This window comes from Heterocephalus glaber, unplaced genomic scaffold (genome assembly GCF_053883595.1).
Source record: "Heterocephalus glaber isolate CG9 unplaced genomic scaffold, H.glaber_assembly_v1.0 deba00001553, whole genome shotgun sequence".
Taxonomy (NCBI): Eukaryota; Metazoa; Chordata; class Mammalia; order Rodentia; family Bathyergidae; genus Heterocephalus; species Heterocephalus glaber.
In genome coordinates, this window is record NW_028258344.1 from 25,024,085 (window position 1) to 25,050,022 (window position 25,938).

Here is a 25,938-nt window from a genome sequence, read left to right on the forward strand (position 1 = left end):
GACCCTCTACTTCAAATTCTGTTGGCTCCATGTTTGCAGAATATTTAGTGTTAAAAGTTTATTTTGTCCCCTCTGCTAGGGAAGGAAATATCTGACTGTTGGGATTGAAGTTGGTTTTACATTTTTTCTTTCCATGTAGGAAAATGTTCAGCAAAGAGATTTGCAGATGGTAGCAAGAAATGCATTAACCGAAAAAGCAAAAGAGATTTAAGTTATAAGTGAAAAAACTGAACTTTTGTGCTGGGGATTTGGCTCAGTGGTTCTGCGGGCTGCCTCGCAAGTGCAAGGTCCTGATTTCAATCCCCAGTACAAAAAAAAACCAAACAAACCTGAAGTTTCATATTTTATTTTACAAGTGAGTCTCTTTTTTCAAGCATTTTGAAAAGTTTTATAATATTCAATTATTCAAATTTATTTTATTATCAATTACCGTTAAGATGGAATTAAGGTCAGTTCTTAATCTTCCAAAAGAATATGAATGCTGGGGTGAATTATCACTACTCAAGAATTTATATCTTAACAGATGAAGGATATCACAGCAGGAGAAAACGCAAAGATTAGGTTTTATAAGGGCAATGGCATTCATAACATTTAAAAATTGGCTTATTTCATTAAGTGTGCCATTTCTTATTTCTTTTTCTTTTTTCTTTGTTTCTCTTTTTGAGACAGGGTCTCGCTACGTAGCTGGCCTTGAATTCACTATGTAGCCTTGACTTTCCTCCTGCCTCAGCCTCCTGAGTACTTGGATTACAGGCATGTACCACTATGCCCGGCCATATAACTATTTCTTAATAACTGTCAGCATCTTAAATACAAACTGGCAGAAGGGCTAAATAAATGCTGTTTAACTAAAGAATATTACAGCACCAAATTAAATTATGCCTTGAGTGTTACGGTAATGTCAAGGATTAAAATAACAGTGTTTAGAGAACAAAAAATTAAGAACAGGGTCTGGAGGGAAGACGTAAGTCAGGGTCTAGACATCCTTGGCCAATTTTTTGAGGGTCTATGAATTACCTGCAATCATAGGTAAAACTTTCCATGTATATATCTTTCTTTAGACAGTCCAGAATTGTCATTAGATCGTCAAAGAAGTCTATTGCCTCCTCAAGCTAACTTAGCCCTTGCAAACAGGCCTGCCTTATACACATTTATTCTGCTTGAAAAGTCAAAGTATTTTACCTTCTTACTTTTGAAAAGAATAGAGAATTACGCTATTGGTCCAAAGTAAGCCACTAAATGAGTACGGTTCTGCACCAGGCCACCGGTATTCGATCCAAACTCAAAATTGGGTCCATTAGTATAAACGCAAGTTTCTTTCTCATTGTTAACCCAAGATAACTTGCCCTTAACTTAGCATTTTTAAACAGTTCAGTGTTTTTGAAGATCTAAGACATCTTTTAATAGAGCTCAAATAAGAGACAAAAATCAATAAATACCCCAAAGAGCTAAGCACTTCTGAAATATATTAATTAGTATACTTTACTTTTAAATTAATCTATAGATTTAACTGTAAAAGCCAAAGAGTAGAGCAGTACCACAATGTTATTCTTATAATTAATTTTTTGAGTTAAACCAGAGCATGTTGATGGCAAGTTTAAGTAAATATTAAGAATACCCACTATTCCACGTATGGGCAGTAATCCATTCTCTTATTAAATAAAGACATTTTAGCATCTCTCGGGATAAACCTGTTCTTTTCAGAACAAAGTACATTTCTCCTGGGATTAAATTTTTAGAGACTTTATAGCACTTACAAAGGCTTTTGTTAGATCTCTCTGCTAATTTAATTTTCTGCCTTTTCTCTGTTAATAGCCAGGATCGATTTGGAATACTCTTTCCATATTATTGAAAATCAGTGAGCAGGAGCCTCCTTAATGCTTTCAGATCATTAACGTACAAAGACTATGACTTCAAAGTGTAAAGGATAGTCAAAAGCAAGTTGACCTTCTCAAACTGGGAAGTAATGAAGGTCCCGAGATTCAAAAGCTCTTTTCTGTTTTACCTGAAACTGTCTAATAAACACAATCTTTGGTGAACACAGGACCGGCACTTTCTTGTGTTAATCTGACACATAAAATTCTGTTCTACAAGTTCTATGCCGGCTTTCTACTCCTTGGAAGAACAGTATGATTCATACACATTCCAAATGCTATCTGTTTTGCATAAATGAAGTACGTTTTGTAGAAAAGACTGGACTCGTTATTATGTAAAATACAGCCCTTAGCAGAAAATCTATATTTTCAGACATAACAAGATCAAACTCTTAGGCTACTGGACTAGAGTTGGGGATGTGAGGTGTGTTTCTAAAAGAAGAAAACTTTTCTTCTTAAAGAGTTGTTCAAGGGGTAAATTAAACTGGTTCTGAAAAAGGAAGCCACAAGAGGCCATTTCTCAAGTGCAGTGTCACAGCAGAGCACGCTACCCACTAGAATCGGGGAACACCGGCTCAGGGAATTCTTAAACGTGTATGTGGTTCTTGCTCTAAACCATTCTTAAGCTATCTTGTGATTGGAAAATTTTATAGGACTAATTTGTCCCAGACGCCTATCATGTTAACACATAGTAGATGCTAATTAGATGCCACCACCAGGAAGAAGCTGTTGATTAATGATAGAAAACATGCATAAAATACTACAGATTCTATGGAGGGGGCAAATAAAGTCTGATCCAAGGCAGTGATGATGAGATGGCCTCAAGGATAGGCCTAGGAGAAAGCATGTGGCTAGAAGGAACATCCAATACATGCCTGTCATATGCCCGCCTCCGCTCTGCATCGAGGGGACAGGGTGACTAAAACCTCCACTTTCTTATTTGTGAAGACTGACACCAAAGTATCACATGGGGGAAAGACAATTTTAAAAAGGAAAAAATAAGTGATAGTATATTTCGAGGGTTTTCTGAGTCATGGGTCTAACAATCCTCTATGATTACAACTTACAAAAACTATGTTTGATGGAATAGGGTGACATTCAATTTTCAACGGCAAATTGGAAGAAGTGATTTAGTTCCGTAATTCAGTGGTTTTCATTTCTTTTTTTATATGGGACACAACTGCAAATATTAGAATATTTATCAGATTACATGAAGGGATTGTAAAGCAAAGCAATGCAAAACCAAACAACAGTAACTGCCACTCAGTCATTCACAACCCTAAAACCCACAACGCCTCAGTTACCATCAAAGCACTGCACACATCCTGACAGTTCTGTTTGTCCCACCTCTGCTATCTGCAGCCCACACCACAGTCTCCTGTTGTCAGGAGCAAACTCATTGCCAGATGAAGTAAACAGGGGCCCTTTCCTTAGTAGAGACTCAGAAACACAATAAACTCCTTGGGTCCGAGGGTCCCCCCAAAACATAACCTATTTGGCCTAACAATTAGCTCACACCACTTTTAGATGCAGTACGCATTTCATACTCTATACATTGAACTGTGAAAATGTACATTTTAAACATTATATTCGATAGCATACCTTTGTGCCACAGGCAAAGGATCATGTTAATGAAGTGGCAAGCCCACTCTAAATTCCTAAGTTTTCTGGTTGTCTTAATTAGGAGAGATTTTTCTATTCTTGCTGAATTATCAACCTTTTGCTTTTTCCTTATATAAAATATTAAAAGTTTTTAATTTATTTTGATTTTTTACAATGTTGGCTGATTCTTCATAGTTGAAGCTTTCACAGACAGGCTTAACGTTTTATCGGTAATCTTTAGAAGCACATTGATGCCACAGGCAAATTTCATCATTCCTGGCTAGAATGAAAATCAATGTTAGAAAATATTAAGAATGTCTGAGATCTTCTTGCTTGGAAAAGTGCTATGCCATGCAGCAATTTAGGTATTTATTTAAAATCTACTAAGTAAAAGCTGGGTGTGGTGATGGTGTATTCAGGTAATCCCAGCACTTTGTAAGGCTGAGGCAGGAGGATTTCAAGTTTGAGCCCAGGCTAGTGAGACTCTGTCTCAAAAGGGGTGGGGGAAAAAAAAGGGGTGGGGGGTCCTGGGGATGTAGCTCAGTGCAAAGGCCCAAGGGGTTCAATCTCTAACACCAAGAAAAAAAAATGTAATAAAGGGAGAAGGGAAAGATGGTAAAGAAGATGAAAGGAAGAATGATTAGAGAAAAGGAAGAAAAAAAGAAAAGGAAGAATGATTAGAGCGCTAATCACTGTCTCTCTAAAAACTATACTTTAGGAATAAAACTTCCTCTTGGATTGGTCTGACAGAGGCTGAGAAAGCTCAGAGAAGAGAGGTCCTTAGATGCTTCAGTCTGGCATTCATGAAGCTCCAGTGCATGTGGAGCAGGTGGGCACTGGTCATCTCCCCTCACTGGGTGGAGAAGAAGTCCCTGAAGGGAGAGGCCATCAGGGTCACTTCCCTGCTGCCTGCACAGGTGAGTGAGACTCACAAAGGGAGCCAAGGGCCCTCCTGCAGCTGAGTGACATCAAAAGTTTTGGAAGCTGTGGTGATCCCTAAGGTTCAGAGTTCAACATTGTCCCATTTCAGTAATTTGGATGTGATGGCTGTGTGTCACCCTTCACTCTGTTGACGTCCAGGATGGACCTAGGGAATGAATAGGGCCTCTACTGGGACCAAACACAGACAAGGACAATGACTTCCTAATCAGCTCCCTGGAGGAGCACATAATTAATTTAAAAAGAGAACAAATGGGTAGTGTTAATATAAAGCAGACTGTATTAAGGAATGTTAAAAAGACTTTGAGGACTTAGCAAAAGCTGAGAAAGAAACAACAAATATCCCTTAACATAATGGCTGGGTCACTAACTGCTCCCTCTCTCTCCTCAAGTAGGTCCCCTGGGGTGCATCTTGGTCAGGCAACTTGGCTTCCCACCCAAGCAGAGACCTCAGCCCCAGGCCTCCAAAAAGAAGTTCTTAGAATTTTCTGAGTTTTCCCAGTACACATCCATTCACAAAGTGAACAACAATGCTCTTGAAGCACCGTGGGAACAACTGTAAAACACTGACATGTCACCAGGTTATCATGGTGTCCAAGGGCAATGAAGCAAAGGGAAACGTGACTTGCAGAGAGCAGCTACTATAATGAATGGTGTTCATATCCTTTCCTTTCTAATTCCAGAACCTTCTTCTGAAGAGGTTCCAGGAGGTTCCACTATTGCCACCAGTGGAGGGGAAGGGCTGAGATCCACAGGAACGGTACCTCAAACGCTTTTCCTAAGCTTGAGACGAGGGACTTGGGTTCCTGGGAGCCACAGGTCTGACAGAACACCTAGCTGTTCAAGGAAGCAGGGGCCAAAGATCCAGGTTCTGAGCTAATGTGGTGTCCTCCCTGGCTGTCCAATTTCTAAAGGAAATGTGCACCTCCTCGTTGCTGAGGTAGTCATCTGAAATCCTTTCACAGAAAACCACTGGCTTATAAACCTGGAAGAAACCTTATTCTTCATGAAGACTAATCTTCTCCTGCCCACCCCCCATTTTTCTTTTTCATTCCCGCCTTTTCGTTTGTTCGCTTTGGTACTGGGGATTGAAATCTGGGCCTTGCCCTTTCGAGGCAGGTGGCAGAATTACTTAGCTAAATCCTCAGCCCTCATTCCCTCCTTTTAAGACAATATTAACTAGTTACTTTTAAGCAGAAGAGATGTACAAAAGTCTATGGAAATCAAGAAGTGAATGACTGCTAATCTCATATGCTTACTGCTCTTTAAAAGAGCAGAGTACAGAAATGAGCAAGAATATAAACAAATGAAATAAATGAGCAACAATATAAACAAAAATCTTAGTCCCAGGGAAGTTTAAGAACTTGCCTCACCCAGGTCACACAACAGCCAGGAGTAAATCATGAAACCAGTGTCCAGGTCACCTGACTCTCCAAGCCCTTCAACTGTGATAAGATTGGATAGCTGATAGGAAACTGGACATCTGGAATTCCATATGGTGGCATTCTAGCCATTAGATACATTTTTCAATCAAAAATTTTAAAAAATCAGTTAAGGTTGAGTGGAAAACACACATATTAATGAACAAAAGGTGAGCACTTTAGGGTTATGCATGATTTGCACGGCTTAGCTATATAGAAAGGTGTTAGAGATATTTTAAAAAACAAGTATGCAAAAGTATCCCAAACCAAGATGTGAGTATTGACCATCTTCAGGGCCACAAAGCCCACCCTGGAGCTCCCTGCACTGTGAGGCAGACTTTCAGGGGAAAGATAACAGGGCCAGCACCTCCTTCACAAGCAAGCTGTCAGACTCAGTGTCAACAAGGGTTCAGGGCTGAAGCCTTGCTGCCTTCCAGCCTGTCGTTCCACCATTGTATTGGACAGGTGCGGCCTGGTTTTAGACACCCTGCTCTTGGGCCCATTTACAAAGGATCACAAAACCCAGAGGAGTGAATGTTACCCCTGTGCTGAAATCTTCCTTTTACATGTGGAAGCACAGTGAATGTGCTTTTCTAGTTTTATGAGGTCCCCCTCTAGCATCAGTTCATTGATTTTTGAGTCTTACAAAAGCTCTTCTTATTGCGCCTGCCCCACGGATGTACACTGCTGTAACTCCTGTCAGACATCATCTGAGCTTTATGAATAAATAAAACTATGCTCTAGGGAAACATTGATTTAAGAGGAAAAATCAATACCCATCTAGCATGTGATACACCTGAGCTTTAAGGCCGCTTATACTCAAAGTACAATGCAATACTAAGTGTAAATCTGTACTTTGTGCTTCCTAATAAAAGGTAAGAGTATGAGGAATAGGCAGGCAAATAATTGTTTTCCACAGCCCTAGAATATTAGAATTCCTCTTTGCTTTTTGAAGTAGTTGATATTTCAAAAAAGGAAAGAAGGGCATGAAAAACAGGGGGACAGATGGAATCACAGCGGCAAAATCTTGACCACTTGTGATTCTAGCCGTGAGTATATTGCTGTATAATTTTCCCTTATGCATGTGAAATTTTTCATCACGGTAATTTAAAAGATATGTGTATGTTTGCAAGTGTGTATGCAGAACTCTGAGGAAACCAAGTTACTACAGTGGCTCTCTGGGTAATGACTCACTGGGAAACATTTTTTCTTCCTTGAGAGTTTTGTGTTTTGCAACTTCGACACTGAGTAAACACACTGTTCTTATAATTCAGAATATAATAAATGTAGAGGAGGACAGCAAAAAAGAAAAAAAAAGATTAATTAGAGCGATTGTGAAATATTCAGTTTAACTACTGGCCCTGAGACAGTAAGATATATGTCATAACAGAGTATTCCCAGCCAACTCGTTCTTACTGCTCATGGACATTTCAGAGCATAAGCAGGTTGCTACTAAAATGGACTACTTTCAAAAATAAACCTAATAGCTTATGCTGAAATTAACCTCCTCTTTGTGAGCCAAAGATCAAACACAAGACAAAAGCTAGCTAAAGCCATCATTTCCTCACTCTGCAATCACCTTACAACCTAAGCCTGTTTTTACTGTGGAGCCAGTTGTTAAAAGTGCTGACATGCCCTGTGGTAACCTCTGCTTACAAAACCACTCCAGAAAGCCTAGGCTCTTGCTTAGATTTGCTTTGAGTTAAAAATGAATGCCATTATTTTCCCCTAACTCCTCAAAGATGCGGTTCATTGGTAATTGTTTTAACTGTGGCCTCTCACAAAACCCACTTACTTGTTGATTTAGATTAGGAGCTCATGTCTCCATAGACAGTTATAATTCTGTGTTTTCAATGCTTGTACTTCTAATAACTGGAAAAAAAACCCCTCTGGAAATCAGAAAGTCATTTCCAAAACAGGCAAAATTAAAAGCCTAATAATGGGTTGGTGCAGTTTAAATTTTGAACCTCAAAATAAAACATCCCTGAAGTAACTACAATCATCACCAAAGCTAGTAAAGGAATTGGCTGAGTCTACTTCCCAGGGGGAAATGATACACATTTTCAAAAAGGATGTAGCCACTGGTTAATATTGGTATCAGCAGAAGAGGGAAAGGGGCTTTGGTGGCTCTTCTTTAACACATGGACACTAAAAGCAAAACAGAAAGCAGAGCATTATTGTTGAGAAAAATGCTGATGTGTAATCAGAAAAAAAAGCACAGCTTGAGATCAATTACTTTTGATGAATACTTGCTTTTTCCTTATTACAATGTCACAGATACATTCATTTAAAGAAATGAGAGCATTCACTGTGTGTTATGTGCCCGGCATTTATTACATGTTAGAGGTACAAAAATAAGATCAGAACCTTGCCTTCACACTTAGCATCTAGAAGGGTCAGATATATAAGCAGGTAACTGTAACAGGGTATGAATAGAAACACAACTGAGGAACCGTGGAAGCCACACCTGGGGGAATCATGGAGGGGTTCTCAGAAGAGATGGAATAGAGATGGTCTTCAAGGATGCACTAGAATTTATCAAGAAAGAAGGGGTAAGAGTATTCTCAGAAGTGAGAACAGCAGGCACAAAGAAAAGCATGTGTGCCTGAAAAGGGTATGATATCTCAGAACACCCCACAAGAAATTCAGTCTTAATGAAGCAGAGACTGGAAAGCCGGGAAAGACAGGCAATGTGCTGGAGGGGTACCCACAGCTGAATCACAGGGATCCACCTGAGGGTGTCTGGGTCTGTCCTCAAGGTGATAGGGGCTCACCCAAGTCTCTGAGTCAGAAATCACGTTATAAATTTGGGAGCAGGGTTCACAGAGCAGGGCGGTTTTTTGGAAGGGAGCTGTGATAGGCAGCTCTGGCACTGATCTGGGCCAGGTCTAAAGCAGTGACTGTGGGAGGCAGAGGAAGGGAGGGTCCAATAGTATTTACAATGATCATCTGTGACAGCTGGCAGTGAGCCTCTGACCTCACCTAACGCTATCCCTTTCTCAAAAATTTTTGTACTACATTAAATCAAGAATCTAGTGAGGATTGAATGAGGAGGAAGAGGCAGTGTCAGGACAGAGATTTCTGGCCTGAGTCACTGGCTGACAGGGATGCCATTAACTGAGAAGGAGTTCCACGAGAAGCAATCAGTCGCAAGCAGAGAAGTGAGGGAGGTAGAGAAAGGCATTTTTATTGTACACCTGTTTGTTTTGAGAGCTCTTGGGGACATACAAATAAAGACAACCATAACACTGGAGACAGGAGTTTGACAAGGCATAGAACAAACTGAAAAGTAAATTAAGTCAAATTTTTAACATATGAGAAAGAAACATGTAATACTTTGCAGAAGCTGAGGAGGTCTGTGAGATCACTACAGATGCATCTGGAACGTAGTCTCAAATGTACAGATTCTTGAGTTAAATCCTAATTATCCCTTGACTAGAAAATGCTCTGCACTTCCAGCTACCACTAAAATGTGCAAGGCAGGCCACTTGGGTGAAAATAGAAGTGCATTAGAGAAAACAGTGTTTGGGCCGGGGATTTAGCTCAGTGGTTTCACCGCCGACTACGCAAGCGCAAAGACCCGAGTTCGATCCCTGGTACCAAAAAAAAAAAAGAAAACAGTGTTTAATTCCTGAATCAAGATTCTTGTCAAATGTTGAGTGATCAGAGGAAGGCATCTGTGGAGTGTGGATAATCAAAGCTCTTAATGCACTGATTCTTTAGTCAAAGTTAGCTAACAAAAGGCAAGCTGTTCTCCAGGATCTGCAGTTATACTGAGAAAGACTCAGGCTTCAGAGGGGAACCATGATGACCCTGAAACAGTGCCCTGCCCTCCTAAGGGGTCCTGCAAGACAGACAACTTCTCAACAAGTGGAAGGAGAGTTTTAATGAGGACAGTGGCCTGTTTAACAAGGTTCCTTCTGTGAAGAGATTGGGAAAATCCAGAGCAGACGGACCTCTTCCTCTCCAGGCCATACGGAATTGGATAATGATGTGTAATGGCAATAGGTCAGGCCAGGCCACTGCACTGGAGAGTCCTAAGTCTTTTAAGTGATGTGGACATGGCACTTCAAAGTCCAGGATTCATTATAAAAATTGATAACTTTCTACCAAACTAATTGTGAAAATCAAATATACAATGTCTTTATGTTAACTTATTATTCATTTAGGTTGGATGATTTTTTTTGCTGGATTTGATTCTGTTAAGAGAAGATGGCTCAAGGTCACTAAGAAATCTGTGGTGTAATTTTACTATTAGCTCTAATAATGATAACAGTAAATACAACTTCCCTGTTTTTGATGATGGTGTTAGTGCGCATTGTATTAATTTCTCATGAAACCCATGAGGCAATCTACTTGTTATCCACATCTTAAAGATGAGGAAAGGGATTGAGAAGGTTAGGTATTTACCCAACTTTAATTATACAGCAGAACCAGGGTTGTGCCTGTCACTGACCAAAAGGAAACACTGTGTTACAGGAAGCACACCTGCTGGTGTCTTGGTCTGTATCCCAGAAAACTCATGGGTCAAACTCAAAATTGGACCAGCTCAGGCTATGTGTTTCCAGGCCTACAACTCAGGGTCTCCAAATGAACAACCAGTGTCTGTTCACAAAGCTAAGCTAGAAGCCAGCTTGAATGAGCAATCACATAGATAAATAAATACCTTGAAATAAATACCTTTCCCAGATCTGAAGTTGTCCGCAACAGATGAATAATAAAAGGTCTTCATGTGTTCTAGAAAGGAAACACAAGAGAAAACAATTTCAAAATTCTGTACAATTAATACTGCAAAACTAAGGGTAAAATGATTATCTTTTAATTTACTTTTTAAAGTTCTGGACAATAAAGACAGCAACAGACAAAGAACTAATTAATTAACCTTTAGTATTCTAACACTATGCACATTGAAAAAGACTGCTAAAAGGCCAAAGTTAAAACTTGCTCTTAAAATACTCACAGCTCTATATAGTAGCCTAAATTTTATACGTGTAGAAAAATAAAAATGATGGCATTAAGAAAACGTGATAATTATGCCCAGGCTTTATTTTTACTCAGTGCCTCCTCCACTTCTTTTTCACAGATTCTGATGGTAACTGAGTTATATCAGCACTGCGACCACAGAACTCAAATGCAGACCTTTTGAGATATGCAAGGGACCATGGAGTCAAACACAAATGGCTGCATGCCTAAGAAGGTAAAAGTCTTATCAACAAAAAAGGTACGATGAAATTGCAAAGAACTGTGTGGCAATTGTTAGACCAAATCTAGGCATATTATTTTATGCTTTCACTTTGAAATATACTTTATTTTTAACATGGTTCCTTATGCTTAAAAATAAAGATATATCACTCATAAAGATCACTTCCTACAGGAGGAGGTGTGATTCAAGTTTGAGAAATGTAATCTCAAGTCTAAAATTCTGCTTTTATAAAACTGTGGCTATAAGTAGAGTGGATGGCAGTGAAATTGAGGAGGATCAGTAGATTGTGAGCAATGTGGAGTCAAGGTACAGGGGACAGAAAGACAGGAGGTGGTGATTAGAGAAAGGGATGCTTGGGGAGAGCATGGGTTAGACACTTGCTACTCCAAATACGATCCCTAGCCCAGCAGTTTCAGAAATACCAGGGTACTTGTTAGAAATGTAGGTCTCAGACTTGACCTCAGCCCTACCAGAACCTGCATTTTAACAAGCTCCCCAGGTGAGTTGCCTGCACAACAAAGTAAGGGAAGAACTGGATGAAAGCACTGCTACTTCTAGACCAAGGTGGCTTAATCTCCACTTGCAAAAAAGCCACAGATGCCCTGTCAGGGGGTAGGGGGTACTAGTAGACAGGTTTCTGAGGTCAGGGGCTTTGCCAGGGCTTGGCTTCCCGTGTATCTGGCTCCACTTTAAATGGCTCATTTGGTTTCTTGAGTTTCCTTCCAGCTGCCTCATGCCCATGCTCTACAGGCCTCTTTCCCTTGCAATACAGTCGGCATACACCAAGGAACACAGCCTCTTGCCTTTTCTCCTTGTCTGCAGGCAAAGGACACCCCCTAACTTCCTGAGATCAAGCTCCAGACATCTCTCTCCATTCTCATTTGCTGATGAAGAGACAACCAGATACTTAGTGTACTCAATCCTGCCTGCAAAATTCCATCTGCCCACCGATCTATTACGAGGTGCTAATGAAAGATACATGATATTGCCATTTGTGGCTTTTTAAAAGTTTAGCCTCCTTCTTTAATATATAATTATTCATAGTTTTATATTTTTTACATGAGTAGTCTTCATTCTTTACAGTGAATTTCATTTATTTTAAAAAAGGACACTACAGCTGCATGGGGCATTACAGAATGAAAGATGAAGTTGAACCTAATTAATGGAGGCTTTGTCTTCATAGCAGCTTTATTCCTAATAAACAAGAGTGTGACATTTCATTAACCCAGACACAACCTCCTGTACAAAGACTTGCACATGATATAATATAAAAATACCAAATTTAGAATCTCTAGCTCTTTTTTTTTCAAGACAAATGGTTTCAGATGCTGTTCTGTATACTGGTTTTATTATGATTACTAATAATGATCAGTTATGAATCCTTACAATTTGTAGACACTGTGTTAGACAATCCATATATCTCCATTTCATATAATGTTCACAAGAATTCCATGGGATCCATACTATTGTTACTGGTTCCACAGATAGGGAAACTGAGGCATAGAAAGGTGAATTAACAAAGCCAATGAATGGTGGAGTCAAGTTTCAGACCCAAGGGGCCTGATTCCACAGTGTCTCTTCACACATATGCACCATTTGGGATAACACACAGACTGTAGCCTAAGACTATGGCTCACACAGTTCCCTCTACATCTTAATGTCACTGAGCATACCCACAGTCACTACTAAGTATCGCATATGCCTAGTTAAATTAAAAGGATCTCTACTCTCATTATTAGTACATATTTGATTCAGAAACTCTCAATTAGATAAAACATTTTCTAGACCTGTGATAATTCGTTTAGCTCTTGCTGAGTTAGAATAAATCAATAAACTCAGCCATTTTAACATCACCCTGCTAACCAGTAATATGGTTCTAACAAAGCACTGCTCACCATGGGGACCTGAATACAATCTCTGCCAGGTTGGTGGCCTGCCCTCCAGCAGCAGCACCTGTTCTGTTGTCAGGAAAAAATGCAAAGGCCACTTGTATGATCCATTCCTCAATGAAGACAGCTATCTCCTCAGGTCAGTTCAGCAAATGTGTGTACAGAAGAAAGAGAACCAAATCCAAACCTTCCTACACGAGTAAACTGGTATGAGGTTTTGGAAATATCACTTTCCTCCTCCGCCATCACCTAAGAGCCCACGATTCAGAGATAACCATGTCCAGACCTCACTCCTTGCTTCCCAGAGGTAGTGTGAGGGTGACTGGTGGGCCTAAGACCTCTGAGTAGGAATCTCTGAGGGTAGTTTGGTGAACTTGTGTACACACACTCAATACTGTGCAAAATAAAGTCAGGCCAAGGCACCTGTATATGGATAGAGTTACCCATGTGGGACCACTAAGTATCTCTTTTAAAGTCAGTGAGGCCAAAATCAATCAAATAGCTAGAAAAGCAGCCTCAGACACTGACCTTCTCCTTCCCAACCGCCATCTGTAAAACCAAAAAAAGAAACCTCTTCTTTTTACGTAAAAATTATAGGGTAATCTTTTTAGTTTCCCAGATTTTTAAAAGGAACAAAAGCTGTATGAAAACTGACATCTGAAGGCCCACGCTAAATACATATCCACTTTCATTTGAATGTGTTCTATATCTGGATAAGCATTTATCACTCAATATTTATTACTGTCTCTATACATATTTCTCTGTCTAAGGTTGTCAAATCTGATAAGCCAGGGACCAAATCTATTTAGTTCTTTTTGTAAAGCATGTGACACTGTTATGCATAATTAGGCACTTAAAGGGTTTTTGATGAAGATGATTATGAAGAATGAAAACAGTTAATGCCATGGTAGGCATGTTTTGTGAAACCCTCCTGTCTTATCTGAAATGTCAGATGATCACGCTTTCACAGAATAGTGGCATTAATAGAAGCATGAGCGTAGAGATCATGCAGAGCCTCCCATGCTCTGTGGGCCAGCACCACCAGGGAGCTGGTAAGAAAAGCAAAGTCAGGCACCAGCCCAGGGCTCCTGGGTCAGAATCTGCAATTCTACAAGAGGCCTAGGTATTTTCCATGTACATTACAGTCTGATATAAACAGACTGAACACATTCACAGGATGCTGAAAACAGAAATCTAGAAATCAGTTCACACAAGACGTCTTGCTCACCACATACTCCCAGAGATGAGGGCCACTCTGATGGTGTATGGAACTGGGGTACAAAGCTTTGGGGTTGAGCTGTGGATCCTCTCATTTTTGCATGTCCCAGGTGTATCACTGAAGCCTAAGTTGCCATTCTTTTCTGACTTTTAGTTTCCTATTTCATTAAATGCTTATTCAGGCTTTGCCTTGGAATCCTGAAGCTCAACCAAATGAATTTAATTTAAACCCTCAAGGATATGTATTTCAAGAAAAATAAATAGAACCACTCAAAAAATTCTTTGAGTTGCTGTTGATATGTTGGCTTTTCAATGCATCTTTGAAGCCAGTTCCCTTCACAGGTTGCCAGTCTGGCCATTGCATATTTCCTATAATAAAACAGGACCCATTAATATCTAACTAGGAGCATTTTATTATGGTTATTTTGCCTGAGACTTCAGCCATGAAAAGAAGTTAGTAAAGAACATTCAGTTATATTCAAATTCCATCACTGTTGGGCCTCTAATGTTTTCCAAGACTGAAAAGGATTGACATGCACTTTAATTGTTCTGTGTTTGGCACACATCTGTCTTCACTCACATTTGAATACCAACTGGTGCCCTCCCAACATATGGTGACTTTTCTAGAAGAAATATTAATTTCTCCACGTGTAAAGAGATTGACTGTATTTGTGTCCATAACTAATGTTTTTTTCTGCACATTTGGAAGGAAAAAAAGGTAAAATGCAGAGCTTTTGCTGCTTACAAAAATTGTTGCTACTTCCTGACTGTTGGTGCAAGGAGAGAGCCAGCCTCTTCATCCTTGTCCTGTGAGCCTTCCTCCTACAGCTATGAGCACTGTCTGCAGACAACATACAGGGACTATTGTGTGCGCTTTTCATATAACAACCCTGTGGGCAAATACCATTGTAACACTCATTTTATAGACGAGGAACCGGAAGCATTGAGAGGCTAATTATTCGCTCAGATCATACAGCTAGTAGGGTAGGAAGAGTGAAACAGAAAACCAAATACAAATAATCTGGCCCCAGAGCACAAGCTCTTATCCTCCTAATTTTCACTCTGCTTTGCACCTTGAGTTCTGCCATTATAAGCTAACAAGCCATTGATCTTCTAGTCTGGGGAAATCCTAGCCAGGACAGCCACCTCAGGCTTCCCTTTGCAATAGAGGTAACATAGATTAGCAGCCAGAAGTAGGAGAGGAAGAATGTACAGACTGATCCCAAGCAGACTTTCCATTCTTTAACCCCCCTCCAACTTTTGTGCAGTTCAAATGCTAATTTCTGTCCTTAATATGGAAGTCAAACAAACAGGCACATCTTCACAAATCACATGCACAGCCTGCAAGGTCATCTTATTTCATGGAATTTTCAGCCACCTTTCAATCTGAGCACAATTTGTGCAAACAAGGTAGCCTCCTGTCATCTGTTTATTCCTTCATCAGAAAACAAAACAAAACAATCCAGTTCTAATTGTAAGACTACGGTTCGCAGTACCATTACTTGAGAATTCAATACAGAATATAATGGGTTCACTTCTGAAGTCTACTCTGTGATGAAAATCTGGTAAGTACTTCAAAGTATATACTAATCTTTCCTTCATGGTAAATTCTTTCTGTGAAATTCTTTACCTCTATTTCCTATTCAGTTAACTATTTCAGACTGACATCAGGAGAGACACTCAGGTTTTGCCCCCTAAAGAAAGAGAACAGCACAAGTGGCGGGTGGGAGTGGGAGACTCTGACTTGCAAAACTGAAAATGGTTAATATGAAAACCAGATGCAGAAGTATTTCCTCACACTATGCATATGACATGGGATGAAACAAAATCAACTTATAAGCACCCCAATGAAACTCTAGATCAGTGATGGCGACCCTCTTAGAGCTTTCAATGATACAAACAACCTGCTGCAGCACACACTAGATAAACTACTAGAAAGTCTTTAGCAAGGAATGTTAAAAGTAATTAAAACAATGAAGAAAGTACCTTATGAAATACCCAAGGAGATAACTTATTTCATGTATGCTTATTTCATTTTAGTGAATAACTTCAATAGACTAACTAGAAATTTTAGACCCTCCAATTTTATGGAAGTCTTAAGCTCAACAACAGAAAACTTACTAATGGATGTTTTCAGAAAAATACTTTTAAGTAGTCTATAATGAAGAAGAGTATAACCTTGCGAATTGCTAAGGTAAAAGGCAGAATCTAACTAAGAACTATTAGAAAGAAATTTGGCTTGTATGTTAAAACAAAAATTAAAGGAATAAATTTTTTACTAACAAGATTAGAAAGGCTGAATAAACCTGGAAGGAGGAGTCCTATTTGCGCAGATAGGCAGGGAAGGAAAACATGGTCTCAGAAGGGGAGCGGCTTTCACAGGGTCTCGAAGGCAAGAGTCACAGAATCCAGAGCTGATGGGGTCCAGTGGGTACCATATAGGAATAAAGTGAGCCCTAGGAGCTCAGCGTCTTCTCAGAAGGACTGTGATTAAATGGTAAGGTAAGAACATTTCCCTATGCTGTAAGAGAAACAACAGTAACACACAACGATAAAAACCAGCTAATGGTTGGCTATGTTTTCTGGAAGAAAATAAAGAATCCTAAGGACTGTGGCAATCATGCCTCAGCTTAAAGGAGTCCCTAATTATCTATACATATATAACTCTTTTTGGGGAATTTAGGATTGTGAATCTACTTTTGCCAGATTTTCTCATTTTTCTTAAGAGAAGCAAGAAGCATGGATTTTTATTTATCTCACAATATTTAAATATTCTCCTAATGTAAATTTAAAGATGATACCCTACTGCCCCCCATTAAGTGGGCCAGCAAACTATGCTTGAAGATCTGTGTATCCTCTTCAGCAAAACAGCTATTCTACTTGCCAATTTTCTAAATGCATACATTTGTTAAATTTCATTAGTTCTTTGTTATATGTAGGATTTGCAAATATTTTCCTCCCATCTTGTAGCTTGTCTTCTCATATACACAGGGTCTTTTGTAAAGAAACAAGCTTTAATTATGATGATACCTTGTTTATCAGTATTTTCTTTTATAGATTCTTTCACAGAAGTGCTTTTGCAGATTTGTCCAAAAACCATGTGGGCATATTTGTGTGAGTCTCTTTCTACATGATCTATCCTGTCCCACTGATGTATGTGTTCATCCCTCTGTCAAAACCAGTGTTGATTACTGTGGTTATATAATAAGCCCAGTAATTGAGTAGACTGATTTTCCCACTTATTCTGCGTTTTCAAAATTATTTTAGCTATCCTACTTCCTGTCTTTCTACATAAATTTTAGAATAATTTTGTCCATATGCACAAAAAATCTTGCTGAGATTTTGATAAAAACTATGTTAAACCAGTATGTTCACTTGGAAGAATTTGCTTCTTCATTAAGTTGAGTCTTCTCATCCACAAAAATAGCATGCTTCCTCAGCATTTTGCGGTTTTCAACACACAAGTCCCATTTTGTTAACTTCATACATAGGTTTCTCTTATTTCTTGAGATACTGTAAATGGTACATTTAGGAGGGTATTTCCTCCTTTAAGTAGACTTAATTTTAAGTGTAGTTCTATGTTCACAGCCAAACTGCGCAGAAAGTCCAGAGTATCCAGTTGCCTTCTGGCTTCCCCCCGTATACAGCTCTCTCACCCATCACATTCCTATATCAGATCGCCATATTTGTCACAATTGATAAATCTACACTGACACATCATTATTTCCACAGTAGGAGTTTGTTATGGTTCACTCTGAGTTGGTACTGTATTTTTAATTTTGTGTTTATGTATTCATTGCTGATATATAAAAACATCACTGATATCTCCTGGATCCTGTGATCTTCTTGAACTCATTTATTAGTTCTAAGAGTTATTTTGTAGATTTGCTAAGACATCTATTTAAACAATTATGTTTTCTGCAAATAAGGACCATTTTATCTTTTCCTTTCCAATTTGTATGCTTTGTATTTCCTTTTCTTGCTTACTGCACTGAACACAACATCCAGTACTATCTGGCATAGGAGTGGTGAGCATGCACCTCCTGACCTTCCCAGTCTTAGGAGAAAAGCATTCAATCTCTTAGCACTAAATCACTGTAAGTTTTTTGGAGATGCTCTTTATCAAATTTCATCTTCTGTTGGTTGTCTACTTTTCACTTCTCTGTTTTCTTATACCGGTGGGTAACTTGAAAATTGCTTAGAATTCCACTTTGATTTATCTATAGTGATTTTAAATGTATCTCTACGTACAGCTTTGTAGTGTTACTTTATTACATTATGTATAGGAAATCTACCACTATCTACTGTTGTCATTACTGTAACTGAAAAAAGCATACAAATCTTAACCTTTTTTCTGTCCCTTTATTCTCTCCCCTATAGATTTGTCTCAAACCTCTCATACATATTTATTCTACATGATTAGAATATTAGTTATATTTTTTGTGTCAACTTCAAAATAAAATTTGAAACATGAAAAAGGGAACTCTATTGTCTTTAGCAGTGTTTATGTTCACTGTGTTCTTTTTACCTGACATTCTAAGCTTGTTTCCTCTCTGTTTAGAGTACTTCCTTCAGCCATTCCTTTATGGAGATCCACCCATAACAAATTCCTTTAGTTTTTCTTCATCAGAGAGTATCTTAATTTCCCCGGGATCTCCGGAGGATATTTTCACTAGTTACAGGTATCTAAGACAGTTCTTGAAACATGTGGTGCCAGTTCCTTTTGATCTCCATAGTTTCTGATGATAAATCCACTGTCATCCAAAGTGTTCTTTCATTCTCTGTCTCTCCTTGCTACTTTATCACCAGTGTTTAGAAGTTTGACTATGATGTATCTTGATGTAGATTTCTTTGGCTTATCCTGTTTGAGGTTGACTCAGATGGTTTCCTACTGCTGCTATAACAAATTAGCATATATTTACCAGCTTAAAACATCTCAAATTTATTATCTTACAGTTCTGGAGGTGAGGAGACCTTAGAAGCACTAGCAGAGAATTCATTTTCTTGACTATTCCAGTTCTTAGGGGCTCTCTGAGATCTGGCTTGTGACTTTATACCACATTGTCTTTTCTCCCTGGGCTTCCATAATCGTATCTCTCATCTCCTCCTTGTAAGAATTCTTGTGATTACATTGGGTCTACTCAGATAATCCAGGAAATTCTCTTCATCTCAAAATCCTTAAATTAATTCCTTCTGCAAAATTCTTTTACACAGAGTAATGTAAGCACAGATTCTGGGATTAGGATGTTGACATCTTTTGGACAGGCTTTATTCAGCCTACTAATTCCACTTCTTGTGTCAGTATGTTTATATCAAATTTGGCAAGTTTCAGTTATTTTTCAAGTACTTTTTCAGCCCCTTCTCCTTATTCTTCTTACAGGACTCTAATAACACAAATGTCAGATCTTTATTATAGTTCCATGGGTCTCTGAGGTTCTACTTCTTTTCTTCAGTCTATTTTCTATTATTCAGGATAGAAAATTTCTATGGTTCTATGATTACTGATTCTTTCCTCTCTCCCCTCCATTCTGTTGTTCAGTCTATCTGGAAGGGTTTTTATTTTGGTTATATACTCTTCCATTTTAAGATGCCTACTAGGTTCTTCATTTATATTTCCTGTTTATGCATTGAAGTTTCTATTTTACTCATTTGTATTTAGCGTGTTCTTAATTATTCAGTGAAGAATTTTTATGATGGCTGTTTAAAACTCGTTAGCAGATAATTCTAAAATTTCTGTCATCTTGGTGTTGACCTCTATTGGTTTCTTTTTCCCCTCTATTTAGCTTGAGATATTTCTCACTGTTATGGTATGATAGGGATTTTTTTTTCATTAAAACCAGAACACTGTAGTTCATATTATGAGACTCTGGACTTTGTTTAAACCTATTTTAGTTTCTTTCTCTGGCAGCAAATCCAGCAAAAGAAGTTGGTGGTGGTGTCATTACTGCCAGGACAGAACACATCAGATTCCCTCTATACTGTGTTGAAACTTAAGTAGGGGGTTCTTCTTATTGCTTGGCAGTGCTGGGAGTGTGGGTCACCATTAGGCCTCCAATGATATCTTCTTGGCTGAAAGGAGTCATGTCACTGCTTCCTCTGTGACATCCTCTGATATCAACTCATGTGAGAGGAAAAAAGTGCCTCATTACTGTTGGGGGCTGTTAAGCACGATTCCTCATGTGGACTTTACTTATATGGGGTTAGGGTCGAGGCTTTTATTACCATCCACCAGAAATACTGGCTCTTTTCTCAGCCTTCTGTGACCCATCCAGCGGCAAAGGCTGTGCCTCCATGCAGCCTGATAAGAGTGGAAGTCCAGGCTTCCTGGTCAAACTTGGGGGACAGAATGGGGCCACATTTTTAATGTAGTGTTTTGGTAGAGTATAGAGATTATTGTTTAAAAGTTTTATCTTATTAAACTGTACCTTTTCTGGTGCTCTTTCTAGAGAGAAAAGAATTTCATTTTGTTGCTGTTGTTTGCTTACTTGCTTGTTCATTTATTTTCAGTCTATGCCTGTTGAGATTTCCTGGTGCTGGAATACATGTGGCCAGGGAACCCAGATAACACACCACTGTGTTATTCCTTGTGTCTTGAAGTCCACAGAAGGTCTGTCTTCTTTTCTCTACCTTTTAGAATCTTATATTTGTTTTATATACAATGTATAGGGTGGCTCTTAGTGGCACTTAGAAGAAGGGCAAAAGTACATCTACTCTGTATTCCCGAAAGAATATATTCTTCCTTACATTTTGAGGTTAAAATTAGAATCTTTTGTTAAGCAAGGAAATTGCATTTGCTATGTTGAAAAAGTTACATCAAATAGTGGCAAAAGTTCATTTGAAATTAATTTCAAAAAGTATTGATTTCAAAGGTACAGAAAACTTAAAAAATGTGCCATGGTATTTGATTTATAAGAAAATCAATTTTAAAAGAACATATTTTAAATGTTCTCAAAATACACAAATGATATTAGTTAAGTATTTCGTAATATTTGAAGAAAAAGAAAGGAAGGGACTTTTTCAGTGTGGGTGATATTTCACCACTGTCACTAGGAATACAGAAGTTTTTAGTTCTTTTCCTACTTTGGTAATTATCTGAAGGCATCTTTCTTTCCTAAACTGTCTGAAAGAAGTAGCCATAGAGGCTTTACGTATGAGCATATTATCTGAAAGCTTTTTTCCCTAATGACCTGTTCATAGGATTTAAGATCACTGGATACACATTAGGGGTGTCAGTGATTATTAAAGTGAAGACAGAGTCCTGATGTTATATCTATTTTTCTTTAACCAAGTCTTTATCCTAAATGAAATGTATACAGTGGCAAAGAAAAACAAAGTAAATAGAAGTCTATCTAAAATACACTGGAATGAAATCTGTTTTCAACAGAAATTATTTTTTTTGCAGATCAATGCAAATGTGGCTTAAAGTATCAGAGTCAAGTAAGATAGAGAAAATGGCAAGAAATGTGTAAATGAAAGTAATTTCACATGGATAAAGGTACTTTAAAAGAACCTAAGAATGCCTCTGAGTTACTCAGAGATGGCTGTTAGGGCTTTACTTAGAATAGGTCTGAGGAAATCAGGCCTCTGATTCTGTGCTTTACGTGCCAATTAGAAGCAAATGGTGATTCCTCGGGATAGACACTAAATTCATCACATTGTTGCTTAATGTAGCCATTTTCTCTTCCTTGGGTGAACAGAAGGAAACTGCATGGTACAGTGCTCAGTGAAATGTAAAATAAAGCTTAACAAGCCATTCTGGAGATTTAGCAAAATTAAGCTTCATCAAGCAACTTGATATAGAGCCAATCTAGCAAAAACCACCCTAGAAAGAAAACTAATGGTGAAGCGACAAGCAGGCAAAAGTTAAATAATCCACAGAGGCATCACAATCATGGAAAGGTGCACTGTGTTCTGTGACCAAGAAAGCTGATTATTCGAATAAGAAGGGTCCATTCTGCACTCTATATCCAAGTCCACATCAGCCTACTGGCCGACTGTACAGTCTGTATCGGAAAAAACCAATACATTATCCTACTGTTCTCCACTGAAGGGAGTTGTCCACCAGAGAGGAATACACAGGGATTATGTGAAGACTTATCTTCTCTTTTGTGTGAAAAAGACATATGAAACATCCTTACAGAGGTGCCTGATAGCAAAGGTGTCCATCTCCAGCTGCCCGAGACCTAGAAGAATATCTGTAATAAATTTGAGGTCTGTTTAGTCAGAATAAGTCTCTCACATGCAAAACTGAATTGTTAATAAAGTCAAGTAAACCTTCGTACACAGTCAAATGTTTGAAGTCACTGTATGCTTAACACTATAATATGCATTTTGGTCTATAATAGTTTTTTGGTTCATGATCCTTTTCATATGTAATTCTTCTACTAAGCAGAGCGTAATTTTAATCTGGCTAGTGCGTAAGGACTATTTAATAACAGAATTTTGCCTAATTTAATAGTGAACACACATTCTAAACCTAAATTTACAGCTGGAAATACAGTACAAAAGTCATCTAGTTTGTTCTCTTATCTTAAAGTGGGCCTAGGATAAAACATTTCTGGCTCAACATGCATAGTTCCTATTCTCACTGTTGAGGAAGAAGGAATATAATGTATATATGTTTAAATATTTATTTTTATGCATATACTTGTTTGTTTAATTTCTATTTAACCTGCAAATCATATGCTCTCACTTAAGGCTATTTTTTTTTTTTTGTTTTTGGTACTGGGGATCGAACTTGGGTCCTTGCACTTGCACAGCAAGCAGAGAAACCACTGAGCTAAATCCCTGACCCACTTAAGGCTATTTTTAAGTGTCCATGTCTCCTAGTCTGAGAATAAGTCATTGCTTAAATATTATTTTAAAATACTAGAGCACTTGGTTAGTGAAATATAATTATTAGGTCATACCTCGTACCATGCATAAACATGGATTTATTGTAAATTAGGCATTTAAAGTGTTCTGCTTAATTTTGGTTGTCAAAATTAAGAGACTCCCAGAGAAGTGACTGGATTGGGAGGGCATTAACCTTACCAAGGGGCTAAAGCCATTCATAAGTTCCTAGCTGAATGGTCTATTAGGAAGTGGGGTCTAGTTGGAGGAAGTGGGTGATGGGTGCATAACCTAGGAACTATATCTGGTCCCTGGCCCCTTCCTCTGGGGCTATTTCCCTGTTCTCTATTTCCCAGATGCCAAAAGTTGAGCAGCTTTCTTTGACCAGGCCCTTCTGCCATGATGTTTCTACCTTGGAGGCAGCCAACAATGAACTCTGAAACTGTGAGTCAAAATAAACCTCTCTTTCTTTAAGTTGTGGGTGTCAGGTATTTTGTTCCAGCAACAGGAAGCTGACTAACATGAAATGTAAAAGGCAAAACCATAACAATTTGAGAGGACAGTGTGGAAAATCTTATGAGCTCAGGCTAAGAGAAATTTCTTAAGACACAAAATAATATAAGCAAAGATAAATACAAGCTATAAACAAAGAGACAATTAAGGGCAAGTACATTAAATTTAAATGTTCTTTGTGAAAATACTAAAAAATCACCAAGTTGTACACTTTAAAATGGTAAATTTCATATATATGATTAATATGCCAATAAAGCTGTTACAGTTTGAGCAACTCTAATCCAAAAATCCTAAGTCCAAAACACTCCAAAATCAGAGAGTTGTTGAGCACCAATATCATGCTTAAAATGTTTGGATTTTGGAGCACTTTAAACTTTCAGATTAGGGATGCTCAATTAGGAAAGTCTAGTAAGTATTTCAAAATCTGAAAAAAAAGACACCCTATAAAAAGATGCAAAAATAGGCCAAATGAGAAAATATCTGAAGTACGAAATAGCAGTGGAATAATTTCTGGACTATGTAAACACTCCTACATATTGAAAAATACAAAATGTCCCCACAAAAAAGATAGGCAATAGGAAGCACAAATTTCTTATGATCGCAGGGAAAGATATTCTAGTTCACCGATAACTGGGGAAATTCAAATTGAGGCCCATACTAAGATATTATTTCCCATTTATTAGACAAGAAATTAAAAATACAACAATTTTAAGTTATAGTGTAAATGAGGTACATCGAGAACTCTTCTGTACCATTTGTGGAAGGATAACTTCATATAATCATATTGAAAAAGTTATCCATTGCAGGTCAGAATAAGTGTGCCCATAACTGATGATAAGCAATTTCACTCTTAAGTATGTATCTGAGAGCAAGGTTCAGCAAAGTACGGCTTACAAGCTAAAAATGGTCTTTACATTCGTGAAGAGTTATCTAAAAGAAGGAAAGGGTGAAGGAGGAAGAGGCAAAGGGGGAGGAGAAGGAGGAAGAACAGAAGGAGGAGGAGGAAACAGACCATATATGCCCTGCAAAACCTAAACTGTTTACTACCTAGGCATACCTAGAAAAAGTTTGCTGACTTTATTTTAAAGATTTGTTTTGTATATTAACACTGTATTCATAATATATCAGAATAACAAAACCCAAATATCCGTAAAGAGGAGATTGGTTAAACAAATGATAGAATGTCATATAACCACATTCTATTCACAATGAAAATAAACTAAAGCTAGATGCATTATACTGCAATATTAAAAGTAACTGAGTAAGAGAAGCAAGTCACAGGATGTGCAGAGTATGATTCCACGTGCAGAAAGTTATACAAGGGCTGCTGCCATCTTGGGGATGTATGCATGGCTAGTGAAGCTAGGGAACACCTTGCAGTGTACAGCTGAAGAGCTACACTGACATCAGTCACTTGGCCTGGCCAAGCACCTCACACTGGGGCCGAACACCTAAAGGGGTGATTCTATCTATTGTCCACCATAACTTTAAAAATTTTGACAGTATAGGAAGGGAAAGCATTTTACGTGTCACAGGACTCTCTATATAATTTAGAATCAGTGAAAAAAAATCTCACTAATTTAAACCTAAAGATCCCTGAAAACCAAACTTTTATTTCAACTTTAAGATACTTTTATATTGCTCAATTACCTCATGTTTTATATAAAAAACCTCAAGAGCGATTATCTCAAAAGAGCTTTGGATACGAGTATGCTTCTTTGGTTATGTATTATTTATACACTAACTTTTTAAAAGGATTTGAAGTAGCTTGAGTGATTTATAAATTTATTTAAAAAAATGTAGCAGACACAAGTGGAATATTGTATTGCAAGAGTAGTTCATTAAAATTACAACACACTACCAATGCTATGTTTACTAGTCTTTAATTCCCCAAAGGCCATTACCCTCCAAAAGAGTAGCTCTTGGCACTAAAAGAAACATTCTACAATCATTATTAATGAGATTTTTTTCACCACTCTATTTTTTCCTCTAATGTATTTAACTCTATAATGTGTTGGTTATCTTTGTTATTAGTAAATAGCAAAATGACTATCATATATTTAAGTATAGTTGGAGAGAGCAGGGTAAGGAGATTAGTAAAAATACTTTGAAAAAAGTATTTTTTAAGAAGAGCCCAAATAAATAAATGTCTTGCATATTTAAAACAATCATTTAAGCAAACAGACTCCACTACACATATACATTTAAGAAAAATAAGCTAGCTTACCGTGTCAGTAAAAAGACCCCAAAATGCTAAATTCTAACAAGAACAAAGAAAATTTGATGCAGAAAATGTCAAAATGAAAGGCTTTAGACAAATTGAACAGGTTCATTTGTCATCTTTAAGGAAAAAAGTTAAATCAGCAAAGAACAATTTCTTTCTTGGCAATAATAGCCAGACTATTTGTTTTCAGCTTTTTGAGACAGTACTGTACCAAATTCTTACT

At 38.0% G+C, this 25,938-nt stretch overlaps 1 protein-coding gene across 10 annotated transcripts in view; it reads right to left on the bottom strand.

The window, feature by feature from the left end:
• Positions 1–25,938, bottom strand: part of Pag1 (phosphoprotein membrane anchor with glycosphingolipid microdomains 1) — a 144,850-nt gene that overhangs the window by 97,876 nt on the left and 21,036 nt on the right. For 7 of the 10 annotated variants that reach the window (XR_002393913.2, XM_021255991.2, XM_021255994.2 and 4 more), the window contains exon 2: positions 10,503–10,573. The gene's annotated coding sequence lies outside the window, so the exon portion shown is untranslated. The remainder of the gene's footprint in view (positions 1–10,502; positions 10,574–25,938) is intronic. The other 3 variants (XM_021255992.2, XM_087190526.1, XM_087190525.1) reach the window with 1 other exon arrangement.